Here is a 23,467-nt window from a genome sequence, read left to right as displayed (position 1 = left end):
TGTGGTTTCCTCCTGGGCTTTCTCAGCTTTCCACACCCCAGTCTTCTGAGGCAGGAGACTACACCATCTCTGTGAGCCTTAATCTAGTTCAGTACAGAAGCCTTAAACCAGAGCCTGTGCTGGAGGAGCCACAGGGCCGCACAGGTCTTGCTCAGCTTCCCTCTTGTCCTCGGAGGTCCCAGCTTCCTCAGCAGTTCACCCTGCACTGGCTGTGTGGGCTGCCTGGACCCTGCCCTGACCTGGTCTCCTCTCCTCAGAGCATCCCTACCTCCTTCCCTGCTTGCTCCCCTACAGCTCGAGAAGAGGACCTATGGCCTGGGAGGCCACATACCTGCTATCCCCCATCCTGCTGGTGCTCCTGGCCTCAGGTGAGGACAGGGGACAAGGATAGAGGGAAGGAACCAGGGACAGGAGAGGGAAGGGGCTGGGAGGTGTGCGAAATGGGGCTCTATTGGAAAGGCAGAAAACATGGTGTGTTATGGCCAGCGACTGGCTCTAAGCTGCATCCTGAGCATAGACACAAAGAGGGTCACTCCCTGAAAAGGGAGCTACTCTCCTAGCCCTGCTGTGGAGACTGGGGGACTCTCTGATGTGAAGGGTGTATGTGTTTCCCAGGCTATTGCGCAGAAGATGCAGAGTTATATCAAAAAGAAGAGGGCCAGATATTTTCTGTGAAATGCCAGTATTATTACAGCCAATACGTCAACATGATGAAGGTGTGGTGTCAGCAAACATCAACGGAAAGTTGTAAATTGTTAGTGTCCAGTCTCAGCACAAATACTTGGTGGCCAAAATTCTCCATCCGGGACCATCCTGCCTCTCGCTACTTCACTGTCACCATGATTGCACTCACAGTGGGAGACTCGGGTCTCTACTATTGTGGGATCCGTGACAATCGTGGAGCAATCGGTGTTCTCAGAACCATCCGCCTGGTGGTGTCAAGAGGTGAGCTTCCCCCTTCTATGTGTCTCTCAGCTTTCCTGATCAACAGGATCCAGAGTTGGAGAGGACTCTAGAAACTGTGCTTCTAATAGCTGGGAACTGGGGCACAGGGAAGACCCCCTCCTGGCAAGGCTCCCTTCTGGGTCAGTGTAGAGCCAACCCTAGAACCCAGGTTTGCTGATCTCTGGGCAGTTTTTACCAGTTATTCTAAACACTTCTGCTGCTGCTGCCACAACTCTGTTTATTGAAGGATCTTGTTCTTCCCTCCAGCTGTCACAGCTGCCCACTCCCAAACATCCCTTCCTGCAATCCCATCAGAAACCTTCTCTCCAGGGGTGGCAGGCTCCATCACATGAGAGAGACCTCAGAGCAAACGGAGAAGGCACTGAGAGATGTGGACCAAGAGGAGACAGCTAAACAGAGAGGCATACAAAGGGCTTAGTGGGGAAGGCTGGGAGATGTGGTCCTTGTTCAGATCTGCTCTTGATGACTGAGAACCTCTGAGCTCTGGGAAGGCGGCCCAGAGGTTGCTGCTAGTGGCCTGAGTCTCCTGTGTATCTCGTGCAGAAGACTGCAGTGACAGAAGGCTCTGAATCAGTCTTTCATGTTCATGTGCTCACAGTGTGAACAGCTCCTCCCAGGGCTTTCCCTGTTATAGAGCATGTCCAGCCCTTTGGTTATAGGGGGCCTGGAGGTTATTTCAGGAAAGCTTTGGCCCAGGCACACCCTAAAGAGGGATGGCATTACTTGTGACCTTATATGTTTAAACATAATGGACACAGGCCTCGAGAGATGACTTAGCCAATGAAGTGTGTGCCCTGTGTGATGGTTTTAGATGTCAGTGTAGTAGAACCAAAAATCCCCAGGGAGACAAGCCTCTGGCAACACCTGGGAGGGACTATCTTAGCTTGAGCTGGGAAGACCCATTCTAAAAGTGGGCGGCACCATTCCCTAAGCTTGGAGTCCCAGACCCTGTATAAAAGGGGAAGTGAGCCTGGAACATTCACTGGTCTCTACTGCCTGACTGTGGACGACCTACAACCAGCTGCTTCTGGCTCCTGCTGTCTTGAGTTCCCTGCTGTGATGACTGCACCCTGAACTCTTCTTGTTGTCTTTGTTGTTGATGTTTTTATTGAGCAACCAGCTGCTTCCAGCTCCTGCTGTCCTGAGTTCCTTGCTGTTAGCAGCTGCACTCTGAACTGTATACAGCAACAGACTCTTTCTCCCATAAGTTATTTTGGACAGAGCGTTTTATCATAATTATGGAAACCTATCTGAGTCACTGTGCAAGTTCCATTTGCAATGCACATCAAAGACAAAGCTGGGCATGTAGGCACATGCTTGCGATCCCAGCACTGGCGACGTGGAGACAGGAGGATCCTTGGGGCTCACTGGCAAAGACCAGTAAGTGAGAAGCCCAGTCTCAAAAATTAAATAAAATTAAATAGACTACACTCAAGTAAATATTTGTAAAATTTCCCTTTAGCATTCACATGTACACATATGCATGTACATGTACACATGCACACATACATATGCTTGCACACACATGGACACATATACATATAAACATGCACACAAATATGCATGCACACACATGAACACATATACATGTACACACGCACACGTGTGCACCTGCATACACACAAACATTCACATGCATGTACATACACAACACACATTTCTAAAAGAACACTGGAGGCTGGGCAGATGGCTAAGTGATTAGAGTGCTTGCTGCTCTTACAGAGGACCTGGGTTGGTCCCCAGCCCCGTCTTCAGATGGCTCACAGCAGCCTGTGAATCCAGCTCCAGAGGATCCCATTCCTCTGTCTCCATGGGCACTGCACTCATGTGCACACATCACCCCCGCCACAGACACATAATTAAAAATAACAAAAATCTTCAAATGAAAGAACGCAGGAAGCAGGAGAGGCCTCATTTACAGTCACATGTGCTGCGGCTTTCCTCGGGACATGACTCCAGTGCCATTCACAGCACAGCATCGGCTTTCTGTCAGGGCAGAGTCCTCCCTTGCTGATTCCAGAACCACGCGTGGGGTCCTCCTCTTCTCATTATGGTTTCTTACAGCTTTACCCCCACCCACGACCTCCTGTACGACAACAGTCCTGGCCTCTACCACCAGCCCTGTCATTCACAGGTACTACACTCCTACTCTTGTGTGTCCCCCACTCTCCTGATATAGTTCCCAACTGTCACCCTGACCGATGCCCAGCTCTCACAGGACAGATGTACGTAAATGGCCACTTCTGGTCATTTTATATAGGCCTCAGTTTTCTCATCTGCAAAATGAGATCACAGTAATATTCCAATGTCTGTCTATCATCTATCTATCTATCTATCTATCTATCTATCTATCTATCTATCTATCCATCTATCTATCTATCTATCTATCTATCTATCTATCTATCTATCTATCATCTATCTATCATCTATCTATAATCTATCTATCAGTCATTCATCTACACATTTATTTATCTATCAGAAATCTATCTTCTATCTAAAACCTATCTATCATCTATCTATCCTCATTCCTCTGTCTATCTATCTATCTATCTATCTATCTATCTATCTATCTATCCATCATCTATTTATCTATCTGACCATCACCTATCTATCTATCCTCGTCTATCTATCTATCATTGATCTATCTATCATCTATCTATACCCTATCTATCATTTATCTATCCTCATCCATCTATCTATCTATCTATCATCTATCTATCTATCATCTATCTTTTATGGTGAAGATTGAAACTGAGACTTCAGATTTATGGACAAGAGTTAGGTACTGTACTCTCAGCCTTATATTTTCTTTTTGGAGATCATGATTTCACTCAACATCTCAAGCTGGTCTTTAATTCGCTCTATCATGCAAGGTGGCACTGAACTATCGGTCCTCACACCTCAGCCCTCTGAGTGATAAAACTTGTGCCACCTGTGCCACCAGCCCAGGCTCTAGCTAGTTCTGTGACTTTTAAGATGTTTAACAGTGTCCTTGACAGTGTGTGGCCAGTAGTACAAGATCCCTGCAGGAAGGAGGCTGGAACTGGCAAGTTCAGGGTCGAAAAGAAGTTAGGAGCAGGCTACAGAAAAGGAGCAATGGCTTGTACCATTTTCAGCATTCCCCTAAGATGGAGACCGCAGGACCTACAAGGCAGGCCCAGTGCACAGTGAAGCTGTCACCTGCCCAGCTGAGCAGGAAACCCCAGAAGAGGCTGGGTTGCGGGAGAGGCTGTGGGAACTGGAGGCCTGGGGAAGAAGGTTCTCTGGCAGGCAGTGTTCTGGGCTCTGGCTCTCCTCACCCCACTAACCCTTCTTCCCCAGTCCTCCAGATAACTGGATGTGGAAGGGCACCCTTGCTGGTGTGGCAGTGGCCATCCTGTTACTGCTCGTGTTTGTTGTCCTTGTGGTCCTGTACCTCAGGAATGCTCGAGGAAGAGCCCAGAAAGGTGAGCCCGTGTTGTTTGTTTTCCCATCAAGGAAACTGGCCTGAAAAGCAAAGTGTCCAACTGGCTCCCTTTTCCTTCACAAGGTGGCAGACCTGGTGGTCCTGAATGAGGGGATGCGGCTGAAGGGACCAGTTCCTCACAGCCTTCAGATTGGCTTACCTATAGGCACCCCAACTCCCCAACTATTTGCCATATATTGTATACTAGTATACTAGTATATTGTATCATATACTTTTTCATCTCAATTTTTAAAATTATTTTATGTGTATGGTGCTTTGCTTGCACGTATTTCTAGGCACCAGGTGCATGCCTGGTGCCTATCAGACCACCTGGAACTAGAGTTACAGAGAGTTGTCAACCACCGTGTGGGGCCTGGGAATTGAACCTGGGTTATCTTGAAGAGCAGCCAGTGCTCCTAACAACTGAGTCACCTCTCCAGTCCCTACTCTTTTCAACTTTGTGAGCATGGACTTGTTAAGTCTACATAAAGAACTTTCTGGTTAATGATATTGAAATGCATGTTTATATCATTTGAAAATCTGTCTTTTCAGTATGAGGAAGGAAGTGCAGAGATGTATGTAGTCAGAGTGCGGAGATGTATGCAGTCAGAGTGCAGAGATGTATGTAGTCAGAGTGCAGAGATGTATGTAGTCAGAGTGCAGAGACGTATGTAGTCAGAGTGCAGAGACGTATGTAGTCAGAGTGCGGAGATATGTAGTCAGAGTGCGGAGATGTATGCAGTCAGAGTGCAGAGATGTATGTAGTCAGAGTGCAGAGATGTATGTAGTCAGAGTGCAGAGACGTATGTAGTCAGAGTGCGGAGACGTATGTAGTCAGAGTGCGGAGATATGTAGTCAGAGTGCGGAGACGTATGCAGTCAGAGTGCGGAGACGTATGCAGTCAGAGTGCAGAGACGTATGTAGTCAGAGTGCAGAGATGTGTGTAGTCTGAGTGCAGAGATGTATGTAGTCAGAGTGCAGAGATGTATGTAGTCAGAGTGCAGAGATGTATGTAGTCAGAGTGCAGAGATGTGTGTAGTCAGAGTGCAGAGATGTATGCAGTCAGAGTGCAGAGATGTATGTAGTCAGAGTGCAGAGACGTATGTAGTCAGAGTGCAGAGATGTATGTAGGTCATAGTGCAGAGACGTATGTAGTCAGAGTGCAGAGATGTATGTAGGTCATAGTGCAGAGATGTATGTAGTCAGAGTGCAGAGATGTATGTAGGTCAAATACAAAATGGTAACTATGCAGAATGAATAAGTCAAAGGATTTAATGTACAACATGAAGATTATGGGCAAGAATAATACGTCATACCCTGTATTTTGAGCACATGAATGGCTTGTGACTGCTCTTGCCACAGGAGGGATACGGGTGTGCTGTTAGGTTTTTCATTGTCAGCTTGACACACGTAGAATCACTTGGGAAGACAGTCTTAACAGAGAACTCTCTAGACCAGGTTAGTCCGCGAGCATGGCTGCAGCAGGAGGGATTAGCAGGATTGTTAGCTGATGCGGTAAACCTACCATGCAGGCAGCACCGTTCCCCAGGCAGAGACTTGGAAACAGTGTAAGCTGTAAACAGTGTAAGAAGGAGTTAGCTGAGAGCAGACAAGCAGGATGTGTGTATTCGCTTTGCTCTTGGCTGCAGGAGGGTTTGTCTGGCTGCTTGAGTTCTTCCTGAAATGACGGACTGTAACTTGTAATTGTGAGCAGATGAGCCTTCCCTCTCCTGAGCTGCTGTTATGTCAGGGTGTTTGTCTTGGCAACAGGGATAAAAATCAGGCCAATTTATTGTTCTATGTTATTAACCATCTTATTATGTATTCAAAATCTTATAATATGTAATGCGTATTATATATACACATTTCAAAGTATACACAATAATGTTTTCCCTTTGTGGTACTAAGAAAAGAACCGAGGCCCCAGGCATGTTAAACACACACTCTACCACTGAACTATGTCCTTAGTAAACATTGAGGGGCTTGGGTATGGCTCAGTTGGTAAAGTGTTTGCTGTGTAAACATGAGGACCTGAATTCGACATCCAGCACCTGGATAGAAATCAGAGCACACACTAGCACTCCTAGCCTTGGAGAGGAGGAGACAGGCTCACCAGCTTCGCCTCCAGCTTCCCCGAAACAGCCAGCCCAGGTCCCACTGAGAGTTGCCTCAAAACACAACGTGGACAGCTCCTGAGGAACAGCACTCAGGGTTGTCCGCTGGCTTCTCTACACATGTGCACACACTTACACACGCCCATGAGCATGCACCCCTCACACTTACATAGTAACACCCCCCAAAATGAAGGTGGTACAAAGGGAAAATTGTTTTCCCTCAGGATTTTTTATTTTTTAAGGTTTTTTCGAGACATGTTTCTCTGTGTAGTCCGAGTTTTCCTGGAACTCACTGTGCAGACCGGGCTGGCCTCAGATGTAGAGATCTGCCCATCTCTTCCTCCTGTGTGCCAGGATTAAAGAAATGTGGTACCTCCACACCCAACTTTCTCCCGGTACTTGAAGGACTTGTCAGTCTTCCAAGTTTTGGGTTTTAGCATAAATCCCACATGAACTCCGTGGCCTTCAGCTGACTTCTGCATCCTTTGCTGCTGTGTCCTGCCCTCTGTGCACACATATTTATTCCCCACGTGCCCTCCAGATAGTTCTGGACAACAAGGTTCGACTGTGTGAGTGGAACAAGAGCTCCTGGAGCTTGGGAGTGTTAAGCTCCATAAAAAATCCTTAGGTAAGAGAGAATTTCAGAATTCTATCTGCTTGGTTTCCAAATGCCATGCAATCAGTTCAGTGGGTCACTGTGACATTTTAGAAAACAACATAGGAACAGGGACATGCTCAGACCCGGCACACATATTCTCACTGAGTTTTCATTTAGGAGTGTGTGTGAGTGTGCACACAGGGGTGAGTGTGGAAGGGTGTGTTCATAGCAAATGCTTACCCTGAGGGCTTTGACATGAGATATTAGAAAGCCAACCTCTTCCAACCATAGCCCCATCCGTGAACAGACTGTACCCATGTCTGATGTTTAAATATGGAACTTGCAGTGAGTGACCTGAAACTGACCAGGAAGTTGACTGGGCTTATGCAGAGCAGACACAGGCAGCCAGGCTATCAGGGTTCCTAGAATCCTCGACACTCCTCAGTGCTGAGTGCTTGGGAGCTCCCCAGGCAGAATCCATCCTTTGGCCAAGCCCTGGCCAATCCCCCATCAGGGTACCAGCCTGGCGTTGCTATGGGAACTGGGTGAGATGATACGTGGGACATCCCCCACTAACTTTCTGGTTTTCTCCCAGTTGAGAACGAATGCCACATCTATGAAGAATTTCCAGGTCAGAAGGAGGAAACCACTGTAAGTAGGAATGACTCTCCTCTGGGACCTAGGGGGTCCTAGCTTTCCGGTGTACATCTGTCACTGTGAACTACCTTTCCGGTGGGCATGTGCTGTTGTAAACTATCTTGCAGTGTGCATCTCTCATTGTTAATCTGATCTGTGTTCAGTTTCTATTTGCTCTAAGCGGTGGCACACACTCAGGACTGCTCATGTCCTCACGACCTGTTTATGTGTTTCCTTCACGATATTTCTTCTCTTGTGTTCCCAAACTCAAACGAGAGAGACAGACAGAGACAGAAAGACAAACAGACAAAGGCAAGACAGAGGAGGTGGGAGTTGGTAGAACCAGTTCTTGGCCATCACCTTTATGGGAGACAGATTTTCCTGTGTCTTAAGACACAGCCAGTCTACAGACTAGCTGCCACTGGTCCAGTCAGTGTGGGAAAATGTGAGGAACCATGTCCCCTAAGTCCTCCTGAGGACTGGGTGGTGTGGGTAGCTCTGCCTCCCCTGCAGACCCGAGACTCTCAGTACTAAAGACACCCAGAACTAGAAGGCTCCACGGCCACCTGGGCCAGCCCTCTTTAGACACTAGAATCGATTCCATGAAGTGTGTCTCTAACAAGTCCCTTTAACTCAGCCCTTATCCAGCTTGAATGTGCAGAAGATTCACTTGGAGAACTTGTTGAGAAGTTCCTTGAAGTGTGTGGTAGCAGCATTTATAAGGCTGAGGCCAGATGGTCTCCAGTTTCAAGCCAGCTTGGCAACCTAATGAGACCCAGTCCACAAAGCTTGGGGCTGTAGCTCAGGGGTAGTCTTTGCCATGCAAATGCAAGACCCTGTGCTCCATCCCCTACATTAAATATATGCAGATTAATGATTACTTATTCCCCACCACCAGAGTCTTTGTTTCATGGATTTGTAGTGAAGCCTGGTTCCAGTTTGGAGCATGAACTTGGAGAGGCCAGTGCTTCTCGGCTCAGGGGCAGGAAAGGCAACTTTCCCAGCCACCCCTACCCAGAGTCTCTGCAGGTCCAGGGCCACACCTCATATCTTTGTAAAGAAAGGGATTATTTATTCTTGGTTTCTGTTTATGAGTGTTTGGTCTACATGTATGTATGCCATGTGTATATGGTGCGTGAGGTGGTCAGAAAAGGGAGTCAGATCCCCTGGACTGGAGCTAGTAGACCATAGTGAGCTGCTATGTGGGTGCTGGGAACCAAACCCAGGTCCTCTAGAAGAGCAGCCAGAGCTCACAGCCACGTACCATCTCTCCAGCCTGGTGTTCGGCATCTTAAACTCCGGTCCTGTCCCTCTGCCCTGCTCTGGTGACTCACGGGCCACTGGCCACCGCAGCTGCTACTCTATCAACAGACATCTGTTTACTTTGATTCTAGGACGTCAACCAGCAGATCCTCCCCATTGAGGACACGGAGGCCATTTCTTATGCTTCCCTTGTCCACCTCAACCACGTGAGCCCTCAGCACTCCATCTCTAGCAGTTCCCAGCCCTACCAGAAGCCCTCGCCTGACCCCCTGTCTGTGGAATATGCTAGCATCTCTAGAAACAGACTCCAGCCAACCAAGGCAGCTGCCTGAGAGGTGGAAACCAGGAACTGAGGGCTGAGTGCACAGGGCAGAGCACATCGGTATAAAGCTGTGTCCCAGCCGAGGAACAACTTCCTACAGCGTAGCTGGTCTCAGACTATTGGGGCCACACTTTCTTCAAGGAAGATGATGAACAGTACCATGGAGAGGGTTTGCGGACCCCTGGTCACTCTCTCCGGCGGCCTAGGGCCAGTACTGCTGGGACAGTCTACTTGCATAGAGACCTGGGCCAGCGCCTTCGATGACTTTCGCCTCCCTTCCTTTGGTGACCACCACTTCCCTCCCCACTGGCTCTTGAAACCCAGGCAGATTGTGTAAGTTCCCCAGGAACTCAAAGTCATCTGAGGAGATCTGCTCAACCCTCAGCTCCTCCCCACACCAGCCTGTTACTAAAACCATCCCCGCTCGGGAACTCTGGTGACCCAGCCAGGAAGAAAACTAAGATGTGGGCAGTGCCCTTCATTGGCCTGTCTTCGGTGGCTTTTCCACCCACAGCAGAACCAGGGAGTTTCTTTGCCGTAACTGGCCACATGTCTCGGCGAGAGTACAGAAGGCTCCTCTGCCGTCTGGAGGACCGCCATTCACTCTGCTGACGGTGTCTAACTACACCATCTATGCCATATCCACCTGCCAGCATCCTCGGGCAGAAGATGCCATCTGTCCTCAGCCTGAGGCGCCATGCAGACTCAGACTGCTCTCCCCTGTGGGGCAGGCAATCAGACTGAGGGAGGCGGGGCCAGGGAAGGAGTGGGTTGCTGTGAGCCTGTCCCTGCTTCTGGGGACCAGAGAGAGACTGGGTGATTTGTACCCCTGACAGAGTTCCGCTGTCTTTCCTTGGGTCATTGCTCTTTATCACTTCTGACTCTTACAGGACCTTTGCTCTGTGTCTGGGTTTCAGTCTACATTGTCCTCTGAGAACCCATTTTTATTGTATGTTCCTTGTATCTCCTGCAGATGGCTCATCCTGGGGGTTGGGCTCCCCATGAGCTATCAAAACGAAAGTTTTTCTCGGACTGGAACTCCTAGAGCTGACTATGCTGTTTTCACTGGGTCATTATTGATAGATAGTTAGGAAAGCCAGGTTCTACACTCAAGCTTGATGCTAGAGAGACTGAGCCTAGGATGTAGTTGGGAACACTTGCGATGTGCCCTATGCCTCTAATCGATGAATGATATGGGATTCCCCTCTGTATGCTGTGAATATGTTTTGTTACTGTTGGATAATAAAGAAGCTGCTTTGGGCCTATGGCAGAATAGAACAAGGCAGAAATTCCAAGCAGAGATAGAGGAGAAAAGAAGGCAGAGACAGGGAGATGCCATGCAGTTGCTGAAGGAGAGGTACGCTGGAATATTACTCAGTAAGCCACAGCCTTGTGGCTATACACAGAAACATAGAAATTGGTTAATTTAAGATCTAAGAGTTAGTTAATAAGAAGCTTAAGTTCATAGGCCAAGCCATGTTTTAATTAATACAGTTTCTGTGTAATTATTTCGGGTCTGGGCAGCCAGGAAACAAATGAACTGTCTCTGGTAACATGAAGAGCCCAAACACCCTATCTATGCACATTCCCCATTCTACAGATGGACCCACTGAGTCCACAGGTAAGAAAGGGAGATGGAGATCCTGGTGTGTACAGATGGACACACACTGAGTCCACAGGTAAGCAATGGGAGATGGGAGATCCTGGTGTGTACAGATGGACACACCCTGAGTCCACAGGTAAGCAACGGGAGATGGAGATCCTGGTGTGTACAGATGGACACACCCTGAGTCCACAGGTAAGCAATGGGAGATGGGAGATCCTGGTGTCTACAGATGGACACACACTGAGTCCACAGGTAAGCAATGGGAGATCCTGGTGTCTACAGATGGACACACACTGAGTCCACAGGTAAGCAACGGGAGATGGAGATCCTGGTATGTACAGATGGACACACACTGAGTCCAAAGGTAAGCAATGGTAGATGGAGATCCTGGTGTGTACAGATGAATACACTGAGTCCACAGGTAAGAATGGGAGATGGAGATCCTGGTGTCTACAGATGAATACACTGAGTCCACAGGTAAGAATGGGAGATGGAGATCCTGGTGTCTACAGATGGACATCCACTGAGTCCACAGGTAAGCAACGGGAGATGGCAGGTCCTGGTGTGTACAGATGGATACACGGAGTCCACAGGTAAGCACTGGTAGATATCAGATCCTGGTGTTTGTACCACTGTGTCCCTGCTCCCTCAGGGATCTCTTTTTGTATGTATTGGGGCAGGCATGAGACAATGACTATCATGACTTAGCTGGAGGGATGGATAGGGGCCAGGATAGGACAGGGGAGCAACCTAAGTGACAGAAGCCTCAAATGCAGCAGGGGACAACACAGGTGCAGCTCACTCTGCTGATGGGTTCAAGGTGAGCAATTCTTAACTTGTCAGCGCTCCAGAGAAGGCAGCTTAAGCTCCTCCTTCCCGACTCTATAGGGGCAACCACTGAAGGCCTGGGGGCCTTTCCAGACCTTGCCTTAGGCTTCTACAGCAAGCCAGCACCCTAGACCAGGGGTGTCTGAGGAGAAAAGCTGTGTCTTAGTTTCATTTCCTGTTTCTATGACAAAGCACCCGACAGTAGGAACATAAATGAGCCAAGGGTGAACTGGCCACACAGCCGAGGTCACATTCCACAGAGGTGGGAAGTTCTGGCCACAGGAGCAGAGGTTAACGCTCCATGTTGTAGCCACAGTCAGTAAGCAGGCAGCAGTAACCGTCGGGGCTTGGCCTGCTTTCTCTTTTTTTATTTACTTTTTGTTTACTTTTATTTCTGTGTGTACAGGAGCCACATGCATACAGGTGCCCTTGGAGGCCCCAGCAGAGGGCGTCAGATCCCTGCATCTGGGGTAACAGGCAGTTGTGAGCCTCTGCTGTCCCTCCTGCCTGGGTGCTGGGAACCGAGCTTGATCCCTCTGGGAAAGCAAGAGGCACCTTAGCCTCTAAGCACCCCGAGTCTTTGGAGGTCCCTCTCCTTAATGTTCTTTTAAATCATGTTTTAAAGTTCTCAGACTTTTCTATGCTTTCTACAGCTTGTTGTAGTCAGGGAATGGCTCGCCTGCTTTCAGGGTGGGTCCTCCCTCTTCCATCAACCTAACCCAGAGACTCACCCACAGGCCTGACAGGGGCTTGTCTCCCTGGTGAGAACATCCCAGAGAAGAGGTGCTTCTTGACCCTTTGCGCCCCGAGAGGCTTTCCCCACCCACAACCTTCTCCAGCAGTCCCTGAGGTCAGCCTCGCTTTCCCTCCATCTTGCTCAGGCCACAGGTGAAGATTGCACCTTCAGCCTCTCCTTTTACAGCTCAGGGCTTGTTTCAAGTCACCTCCCAGGAGAAGCTTTGTGTTGTGTCAACAGCCACAGCAATAACAGCAGAATAATAACAACCTCCAGAGGCTGGGCACGGAGGGACACACCTTTGACCATAGCACTCAGAGGTAGATCTCTGTGAGTTCAAGGCCAGCCTGGTCCATGACCAGGTCAACCAGGATGCATAGCCAGACTGGGTCTCAAAGCAACAGCAGCAACAACAACAGAGCTAAAGATGAATTTGGGGAGCAGCCTATGGGGAGAAGGGGTGGACTTACCCTGCCAGAAGCCAAGCCTCACCACAAAGCTGTTAGTGTTTACCGCTGTGTTTGGAATTGAGAACTGACTGAGGCAGCTGAGCTGGGAAGAGAGAACCAGGCTGCAGCTCTTAGAGAGTTGTGGGAGGTGTGGGATTTGATGGAGCCGACATTCCCAGTCAGGGGAAAGGCTGGCACAGTCATCATCTACCCATATGGGGGATATTAAAATTAGATTCCTATCTATGTCTTATACAAAAATACATTCCAAATGGAGCAGAAGCTAAACATGAAGAGCTGAACAATAAAACCTTTGGGAGAAAATGTAAGTGTTTATATGAGCCGGGCAGGGTGGCGCGTGTCTTTAATGCCAGCGCTCGGGAGGCAGAGACAGGAGAGCCTCTGTGAGTCGGAGTCCAGCCTGATCTACACAGAGCTCCAGGACCGCCTGGGCTACATAGTGAGACCCTGTTTCAGGAAAATAAATGAATTTGCAAGATTTCTGAGTGGCAGGCGACTTTTCACAACTCATCAAAGGCACTAAGTCAGATGCTTGACTTCATTAAAACTGAAAATGATGATATCAAAGAAGATTCCAGAAACCCAGCTCTAGGATGAGTCCTGGAAAGAGCAGAATCCACAGCACACACAGCTGGGAAGAGAGCCCTTGTTCAAAATCATGGGCTGCCTTGCAAATTCGTAAAAAGGAGGACGAGATGGTTTATTTGAGAAGCCTGGCCACCCGAGTTTAGCCCCAGAACCTACTGGATGTAGGTTCTGTGGATGGAGACAACTGACTCCACAAAATTCTCCTCTCGCCTCCACACATGTGCGTTTCCACCCCCAGGCCTCCTCGCTAATAATTTTGGGCCACGCAAGATGTTTCAGAAGATAAAGGTGCCCGCTGCTGAGCTGACCACTGAGTTTGATCCTAAGGAGTCACCTAGTGGAAAGAGAGAACTGACCTCCCACTGGCCTCTGCTGACCTCAACATGTGTGCTGTGGCATGTACATATATGTCCCTCCTCATGGTAAAATAATGTATTTCTTTTCATTGCAAAAAGGACAAATCAACTGCAATGGAGAGAGGGATAGCCCGCAAAGCGGTCATGTGGGGGACATTTGAGGAATTAATTTCACCAACAACAGCAAGCATCTCAGTCATAAACTCTGATGTCCACCATGCTGCCCGGAGCCTTCAGATATTGAGCTGGGATGTGGTCACATGGCAGGGCACTCGTCTGTTATATTAAAGGACCTTGATTCAATCCTCATATATATTTACACACATGTGTAGATACCAGGTCCATAGAGATATACATACATGATACACATTTTCCCTGTCTGTCCTCCTCTCCTCACCTCTCCTCCACTAGCTTCCCTTTCCCTTGGCTTCCTTCCCTGCACTCTCTCTCTCTCTCTCTCTCTCTCTCTCTTGTGTGTGTGTGTTCCCAGGTGGCGCTGAGGACCAACTGAAGGTCTCACACTTGTTAATCAGAAGCTCAATCACTAAGCTATATCCTAAGCCCTGACTTTACACTTTTGAATTCTATGGAGTTCTAATAATCATTACTGGGAAATACGTAATTTCTCCAAATGGTCCTTTTTCCTGTAAAATCACTTTGAGTCTGTATGGCTCTCAGGTTTCTATTATATTGATATTTATACAACAGAGAAAACATTTAAACATGGACATGGGGGGAAAAGATAAAACACTTCCAACATGGTTTCATAAATATATTTCAGTGAGAAGAAAGGTTAACGTAAAATTCCACTTTCTACCACGTGAGAGAAAACGTGAGTTTTTCTTTCTTTTTTGTGTTTTTTGAGACAGGGTTTCTTTGGAGCTTCTTCTGGAACTCACTCTGTAGACCAGGCTGACCTCCAACTCTGTCTCTGCCTCCCGAATGCTGGGATTACTGACCTGTGCCACCCACTGCCCAGCAAGAACATGGGTTTTCTCTTTCGTGGATTTGAGCCATCTTCTCCTTTACAGCCTTTTTAAATTTAGGGTTTGACAAAATTGGGGCATGTTTAAGGTGCATGTCTCTGTAGGTTTCTGTATTGGTGCGGGAGAATTATCTGTATTCTGTCAATCATATTTTAATAAAACACTGATTGGCCAGGCAGGCAGTATAGGCAGGTCAACCAGACAGGAAGTAGAGGCGGGGCAATGAGAATAGGATAAGGCTAGGGAGGAGGAAACTCCCTCCGGCACTCCTGCGCAGATCACTGAAGAAGCAACATGTAAGCTGCCCCCGCTGGAAAAGGTACTGAGCCATTATGGCTAACATAGATCAGAATAATGGGTTAATATAAGTTATAAGAGTTAACAAGAAGCCTGACCTAATGAGCCAATCAGTTTATAACCTGATGTAGACTCTGTGTTATTTTCTTTGTTGCTTGCTGGCTGTTGGGGTACTGGGAGGGACAGTAACCCCAACAAGCCTGCCCCCTCATGTTACATATGGCGCCAACGTGTGGATAACAGAATCCACAGAAAGCCTGAGAAAGTTTGGGAAAGAATAGAGTAAAGTATGTTTTCTTGGTAGCAGCAATTTTCCGGTTCTGCTCTGCTTGCTAGAGGCAAGCAAATGCTCTCATCTAAGAGAGGCTTCTTGACTCAGCCTTAGCTGCAAAACCTTGCAGCTCATTAAGAGGTCCTGCCACGAAACACTTAAATGCTGTTGGTGAAAAGCTGAACGCATGCTTTTCGGTTTTCAGTCGTAGCAGGAAAAAAGCTGTGCTGTTTTAAAATGCCGGCTTTCTGGGCTGTCCTGCCAGGACAAACTCTGACTCTTGCAGGCAGGCAGTCCGACTGAGTGTGGTCTGTGAGCAGAATGCTGCAGCTTGCTTGCTAGCAAGGACCTTGAAATGCCATAGAGTTGTGGCAGTGAACACAGTTCTGGCTGGTATCTCAGCCATGAGACTGGAGAGCTGGGGAGTGGGCTAGATTCAGCCATCAAAGCCACGGTTTTAGGCTCATATGGTCAGAAAAAGAGAGACATATAGTAAAAGAAAGATTCAAAGTTGAAGAAAACCTCTAAATGGTTTACAGTGTTTTAAAAATATTTGCAGGTTTAAAGTTAAAGTTCTTAAAGTTAAAAGGAAAGAAAGAGAGTAGTTGGGTGTGATGGTACACACCTTTAATCCCAATGCCTGGGAGGCAGAGGCATATTGACCTCTGAGACTTTAAGGGACAGAGGTAGTTGACCTCTGTAGCACACACCTTTAATCCCAATGCCTGGGAGGCAGAGACACGTGGATCTCTGTGAGTTCAAGGTGTGGTAGCAAACACCTTTGAGCCCAGTACTGGGGAGGCAGAGACAGAAGGATCTCTGTGAGTTCAAGGACAGCCTGGTCACAGTGTTATTCCAGGACAAAGATATACAGAGAACCTGTCTCAAAAAGTAAAAGTAATAATAAAAGAAATAGAGGTTAAAATAAAGCCACATAAAGATGGAAAATGCACAGAGAATCTTCATACTGTATGCTATTATGCTCTCTTTAAATTGTTTGATTGCTGAGGAAGGAGCAACAACTGCTAAAAGACTTTTGTTTATAAATGCTACTGAACTAACCCAAGATAGGAATTTTGAAAATACCTTGGCTTCAAAACTGAAGTCAAAAGGTATGTTACTTTGGAGAAGAGATTTTGCTTTTGTTTCCACAGAAAACGAGAGACTCTGGATTTATTCAGAGTTAAGAATAATCACCTTTGACCAAGGGAGGCCACCTGAAAAATCTCCGATAGGAACAGATGGCCCAGATGACAGAGGTCTACATCCAGAACTGATCCAAGACTACTGCCTGAGATGATCGAGACTCCCAGGATACTCCAGTCATGACTTGATTATAACTCTAAATTTTCTTTAGGTCCCCTTAAGACTATCAGCGCCCCCAACCAGCAGGAAGTAGCCTGAAATACTACGCCCACATTCCCAACAAATGGATTATGGGTATTTTCCTTTGTTTAAAAAAAAAAGAGGGAAATGGTGCGGGAGAATTATCTGTATTCTGTCAATCATATTTTAATAAAACACTGATTGGCCAGGCAGGCAGTATAGGCAGGTCAACCAGACAGGAAGTAGAGGCGGGGCAATGAGAATAGGATAAGGCTAGGGAGGAGGAAACTCCCTCCGGCACTCCTGCGCAGATCACTGAAGAAGCAACATGTAAGCTGCCCCCGCTGGAAAAGGTACTGAGCCATTATGGCTAACATAGATCAGAATAATGGGTTAATATAAGTTATAAGAGTTAACAAGAAGCCTGACCTAATGAGCCAATCAGTTTATAACCTGATGTAGACTCTGTGTTATTTTCTTTGTTGCTTGCTGGCTGTTGGGGTACTGGGAGGGACAGTAACCCCAACAAGCCTGCCCCCTCATGTTACACTGTATGTTTAATTAAGACACTCTGATGGACCAGCCTGATTCCATCTTAAGATTAAAAGCCATCTTGTTACAAGGTCAAAATAATTTTATTTCTGTTTTCTGTAAAACTTGGGTTTAGCCAGGTTGTGACCCATTTTCTGGAATTTGATATGTTCCGCACCCTATGTCCAGACCTTCACAACCAGGTCGTGACCCATTTTCTGGAATTTGATATGATCCACACCCTATGCCCTGACCTCCACCCTGGTCATAAGATGTTCTGTCAAATAATTCTGAGATGTGCAGTCAAGTTCCTACATAACCAATATTCCCTTGGAGATCCCCTGGCCCTTGAAAGCCCATAGTCTTATTGTTCTTGGACTATATATGCCCTACTTTTTCTTACACCCAGTGCTATTTTCTCAAACCTCACTTGAGGGAGCCAGCCCTGTCTGAGAGAAAATAAAATGTGTTAAATTTGACCAAAGAATTTGAGACTTTATTCTCCTTTGCTGGGATTAACAATCAGAGGGCCCAACCCAAGTTCTGAAGTCAGACCTTGGCTCTGGGACTCTGGAATGAATGCCCATCTAGAGGAGGTGTGTCATGCCTGTGTCACGGGACCCCAAACAAGACCACTCCAGAGCTGGTATCTGATGCAAACACTCTTGAGTTTATTGGTTACAAGTTAGCTAACTCAGACCACAATCGACACTCCAACACAGCAGTGGGTGGAGAAGAATGGCCCCGAGGCTTCCCGGTAAAGGAATTTTAAAGGGGAAACTGCAAGCAGGGTGGCAGAAGCCTTGGTGTTTCGGGGTTGGGTAAAGTATACAACTTTTGAATTCGTTGGTTGGAATAAGGGGAATTTTAAAACACTGACTGTCAACAGACAAGAATTTCAAAACAGCGGTTATTCAGATACCTACAAGGGCATTTGAGGCAAGCAGATGTCTGGACACCATGGTCGGTCACTTTGACCAGGGCAAGCACAGTGTCTTGGGAATGTTTATGACTCTGCTGGGCTGCATCACCGTCCCTGGATAGGTCCTGTCTAAAATGGAGTTCTTTCCCAAAATGGAGTTTGGTCTGCTCCTTCAGTGTGAATGCTACCTCCAGAGGTGGTGTGAACCTTCAAGATATTCCAGGGCTCTGATGCATGCTTCCAATTTAGAGGGTTATTGGAGCAAACTGCTGTACTACCAAGAAGCCAGCAGGTACCTGTCTGAAGAGGTTTCCATTGGTAAGTCATAGAAGGCGTCTCTTGTGACATCTGATATGGTTTCTGGTGGGGTCCCATCTGGAGACAGAGAGGTACCTGAGGAGGTAATGTACCCCTGCCTGGGGCACTAGAGAAAAGTCAGTTCAACCCCTGGTTATTGGATACTAGGGATTGAGAGGAAATTAGCTGAGCCAACTTAAATATTTGCATGTTTTGCTTCTGACGGGTCTCTGACTACATGAACATTCTGTGTTTTGTGTTTACTGGTGTGTTTGTTTGTTTGTTTGTTTTTGCCATGTTTGTCTCTGTAAATCTGCCGCTGTAGGTTGCTCACCAGGCCTCAGTTGATCGATGACTTGGGTGCACGAACATCCACTTTTTTTGCCCTTGATCTGCACAGTGCTGACTGGGATCCTCCGAGGAACACCGCAGCTGGCGGGCTGTCACCGGGCTGGGTGAGAGCACAGAGTAAAAGCCTGAGACTCAAGGCATGGGGGCTGCCTGGTAGTGTGTGTGTGTGTGTGTGTGTGTGTGTGTGTGACCCAACCTGCCTTGCACTTGGGCCACTTGCCAAGGCTGCACTCAGATCTCAGGTTGCTCTGGTCACTTCCCCAGTCACTGTGTCTAGCAAGTGTCTCCCTCCGTCTCGAGGGCTACTTCTTCTTTGTTCTGTGTTTTACACGCACATAAGAAAAGAGGATTCTCACTGTCAGACATTGCCAGACGTTGCACAAAATTATTTCTACGTAGCCTAGATACCCAAATATCCATGTGGTTTCATCACCTGAGGAGCCAATGAAAATCTTAAAAGGTCCTCATAGCTTTTGCACATGGCTGAAAAAGGGCTCCAAAGCAAAACAGTAGGAAGATGATGGATGAAGGAGAAAAATAAAAGAAACTGAGAGGTGAATGAGGATTTAAAAACTGGGAGTCACAAGGGGAGCAGTAGAAAAAACGGCATCTTAAAGTCAGCCTTGTCTTGAAACAAAGCCGCAGACTTTGGTAATGTGCACAAGCCTGCTCTGGTCTACAGGACCACGTGATAGGGGGAGAGTCTGGCTACTTGGATGTGCAGGCACTGGTAACTGACAACCAACTATGCACAAACTAGACTGTCTCCTACGACTGGACGACGGTAGCTCCTCCTGCCGGATCAATGGCTGCTGGGTTTCCTGCTAAGTTCTTCTACTGGGCCTATAGCACACCCTGTATAAAATCCCCAATACAAGTTTCTAAGGGTCAGTGTTAAAATGGAAATGTTAATCAATTTAGAACTAAATTTGAGTCCTAATCTTATAAAAGCTACTAACTTGCTATAAAAAATTAAGACATGTTGAATTGATAGTCACCTATCAATGACCAAATGAAAATCTTAATATGTTCAGAGCTGTACCCTTAGTCATGCTGGGTACAATTGTAATTTATTTACAGGAATAAGCTTTGATTAGGCTCCTCTGTATGTTTTTAAGGTTCATCCTAAAGGAAATAACTAAATACAAATACAATTTATTTAAAATCAGGTACACTTCACAGGCAGCCCTCAAAAGTTTTCAGAGATCTGCTGAATGCGGCATTTAAAATGTTCAATGAAAACATCTTCCCATGGTAGACAGAAATGCCAGCTCCTGCAAGTGACCCAAGGTCTCCAAAGAATACAGATGGGGCATAGGCCTTGATTGTGGTGACACTAACCACTGAGAAAATCTTCCCCATGCCTTGCTCGCTGCCGGGGCCCCGCACAATCTGAGGACACGGTTGGGTTGGATTCCTTAGTCTGCCTACGTCAAAGGGGGTTAATTGTCCCGAGTCTCTCATCCACTGGAAGATCTCTCAGACCTTCCAGATCTGGCAGCCAAAGGCCTGTGCTGTCCTGTTCAGCACCTGAAGAAGCAATGCTGCCCTGTGTGATAGCTGAAGACTGAACCTGTCCCTAGGGAGACCGCCCCTGGAGCCTAGGCTGACCCATCCAGGCAAGTCTCTGTCCCTTTAATTGATAGAGAGCTCATTTGAGTTAAACTTCCTGCTGGAGTTTGTCCTTCTCGGGTCTCTGATGGTGTTGATGCTAACTGTAGCTTTATCAGTATGACAACAGCTTCCTGGTCAATGAATTCATCTAAGAGAATCAGACCACCCAGCCAGAGGACAATAAAGCCAGGGGTAGTGGAGGCTTGGGGAAGTAGGAAACTAGAGGCAGAAGGAAGGGGCCAGAGAGGAGTGAGGACAGTGTCTTTGGGATATGGATGCTGAGCGGGAGGACTTGAGAACATTCTGAACGCTTTTTCTACTGGGCTTTCGATGACTTAAAGCAATTTGGGGGAGAATGGATTTATTTGGCTTACATTTTCCCATCGCAATCCATCATTGAGGGAAGTCAGGGAAGGAACTGAAGGTTGGAACCTGGAAGCAGGAAGTGAAGCAGAGACCATGGAAGAGTGCTTCTTACTGGACTTCTTATAACACCCTAAGAGACTGCCTACTCAGGGGTGGCACCACCCGCAATGAGCTGTGCCCGTCCCACACTAATCATCAATCAAGAAAATGGTCCCCAGAATTGCCTACAGGACAATTTTATGGAGATATCTTCCCAATTAAGTTTCCGATTCCCAGATAACCCTAGTTCATGTCAAGTTGACAAAAAACAAACAAACAAACCAACCCACTAACCAACACAGATAAGCAAGGTATGCAGCCTCTGATGAGAAGTCTGGTGGCAGTCTGGGGAGCAAACTGAGCCTGAAGGAGTTAGAAATAGGTAGAACTCCAAAGGGGGGTGAACGTGAGGGTGGCTTAGTGACCACAGGCAAGTGGTCTGAAAAGTTCTGAAGCTTTGTAGAGTTAGCAAGAGGTAATTCAAAGAAGGCAGATGTCTCTGTGGAGATAGGAGACACAGCGGTGTGCCATGATGAGCTGGCTGTGGCCCAGAGGACCCTGGCACAAGCTCATGTCTCACCCCAGCCAGTGTCAGTTAACGAGGTGACATGGCGGCATGCAGGCAGATGTGGTGCTGGGGCTGAGAGTCCTACATCCTGCAGGCAACAGGAAGTCAGCTGACACACTGGACAGTATTCTGAGCATAGGAAACCTCAAAACCCACCCACATGGTGACACACCCACTCCATCAAAACCACACCTCCTAATAGTGCCACTCCCTGAGAGGTTATGGGGGCCAAATACTTTCAAACTACCACTGACTCTGTTCCACACAGCCATTCAGGCACCCATGTTCCTTCCCACAAGTGTGCCTGTCACCTTTAGAACCCCAGAGCCTATGTGGGACCCTCTCTGTCCGGGCAGCAAATGAGAAGAGAGAGGAACAGGAGGGCTTGCACCAGAACTGCTATGGACCAGGCCTGGAGATGGGGAACCTCATTTCTTGTAGAACACAGTGTGAGGCCAGCTCTGGCTGTACAGGCATTTGAAGATGCAGGCGAGCTGATTCCTTAGAAGGAAACTGAACAAATCTATCCTCCCTTTCAAGAGTTGTTTTATGTACTCACTCATAAGTGGTTTTTAGACATAAAGCAAAGAAAACCAGCCTACAGTTCACAACCCCAGAGAACCTAAGAGGGAAATACAAGGATCTAAATAGGAAGGAGAAAAAGACAAGATCTCTTGAGTAAATTGGGAGCATGGGGGTCATGGGAGAGGGTAGAAGGGAAGGAAGGATGGGAAGTGAAGAAGAAAAATATATAGTGCAATAAAAACAATATTTTTTTTTAAAAGAGTTGCTCTTCAGGAAAATTGTATCTCTTTAGAAAGCCTCCTCAGGGTCCGTAGGTCAGTCCGTCTTCTTTCTGGTGGTCCTACACATGTGTTTGGGACAGAGTCTTACACACAATGCTACACAACGCACATGCTGAATCAGTGCCACTGTTTAAGTGGCAGAATTCACGACCATGTTTTGCTTTTGAGAGTGATTTTTGAAGTGTATTTTACAGTTATTAAGCATGATTTTTATAGGCTTTTAAAAATATGCAACGTGTTCTATGTATATAAATATATAATTATATTTATATCTATCTATTCTTTTTAAAAACTGTGTCCCCACTTAAGCGTGGCAGGTGGCCTGGGGTCACTACCTGTGATTACACATCCAGTATTCTGACTGCCTCAGAAGTATTTACCAAGGTGAATGTGGTGGCCGGTGCTGGCAATCCCAGCACTCCAGGGGCAGAGGCTAGGGCATCTCTGTGAATTTCAGGAAAGCCCAGGCTACATTAAGAGACTGTCTTAAACAAACACAAAAACTAAACCAAAGAGAAGTGTTTAGCATAACTGTTAACTCCCACGTGTGTCACGTGTGTTGGCTACTTCATAAGTGCTGTTAGAACTTGAGTTATAATTTCTATATATGGGTCTTTAAATTTTAATTTGCCCTTAATCTCAACTTTCAGCATCCCATTTAAGGATGATTTTTGCTTGCTATTTGAATTCAGAAATTGGGTGGACGTTCTAAACCCTTTAAAAATAGCTTTAGCAGGGTTTGGGGGTTAGAGGAGGTCAGGATGGGCTTTGCTCAGGCAGTGTCTCTCACCAGGATGAGGGTTGTGACCCAGTGCAGACAGGGCATCGTGGGGGAAGCAGCGCCACCGTGTGGACAGTTCGCTGGAGCTGGCAGTGACAGGGCGTCGCAGGAAGCAGCGCCACCGTGCGGTAGCTCCCTGGATATGGTCGTGAGACTTGGCCCTTGGAGAAACTTGTTTCTTTAATTTGAGTAAATCAGACATTCACTCTCTCTTATGACGGCATTATTTCTCCGTCAAGGCAGAACGAGCCTTTAGACGTCAGAGTTCTGTGGGCAGAATATCCACGTCTTCCAGGCATGCCACCTCCAGACACCTCCACAGTCCAGCAATTGGGAAGCTCTCTGAAGAGTCTCGTCACAGAGGCTTCATCATCACCATGATCA

At 47.2% G+C, this 23,467-nt stretch overlaps 1 pseudogene across 1 annotated transcript; it reads left to right on the top strand.

Annotated features, from left to right (window-relative positions):
- LOC148119071 (uncharacterized) lies at positions 1 to 9,375 on the top strand (annotated as a pseudogene). Its single transcript, XR_015735426.1, has 6 exons — positions 1 to 368; positions 616 to 945; positions 3,031 to 3,100; positions 4,288 to 4,412; positions 7,719 to 7,774; positions 9,154 to 9,375. The product of XR_015735426.1 is annotated as an uncharacterized LOC148119071 (transcript).
- Positions 9,376 to 23,467: the final 14,092 nt, after the last annotated feature.

The sequence above is a fragment of the Myodes glareolus genome, chromosome 18 (assembly GCF_982192425.1).
Source record: "Myodes glareolus chromosome 18, mMyoGla1.1, whole genome shotgun sequence".
Classification (NCBI taxonomy): Eukaryota; Metazoa; Chordata; class Mammalia; order Rodentia; family Cricetidae; genus Myodes; species Myodes glareolus.
The sequence above is the reverse complement of the archived record's forward strand: the minus strand, read 5'-3'. Positions and strand labels throughout refer to the sequence as shown.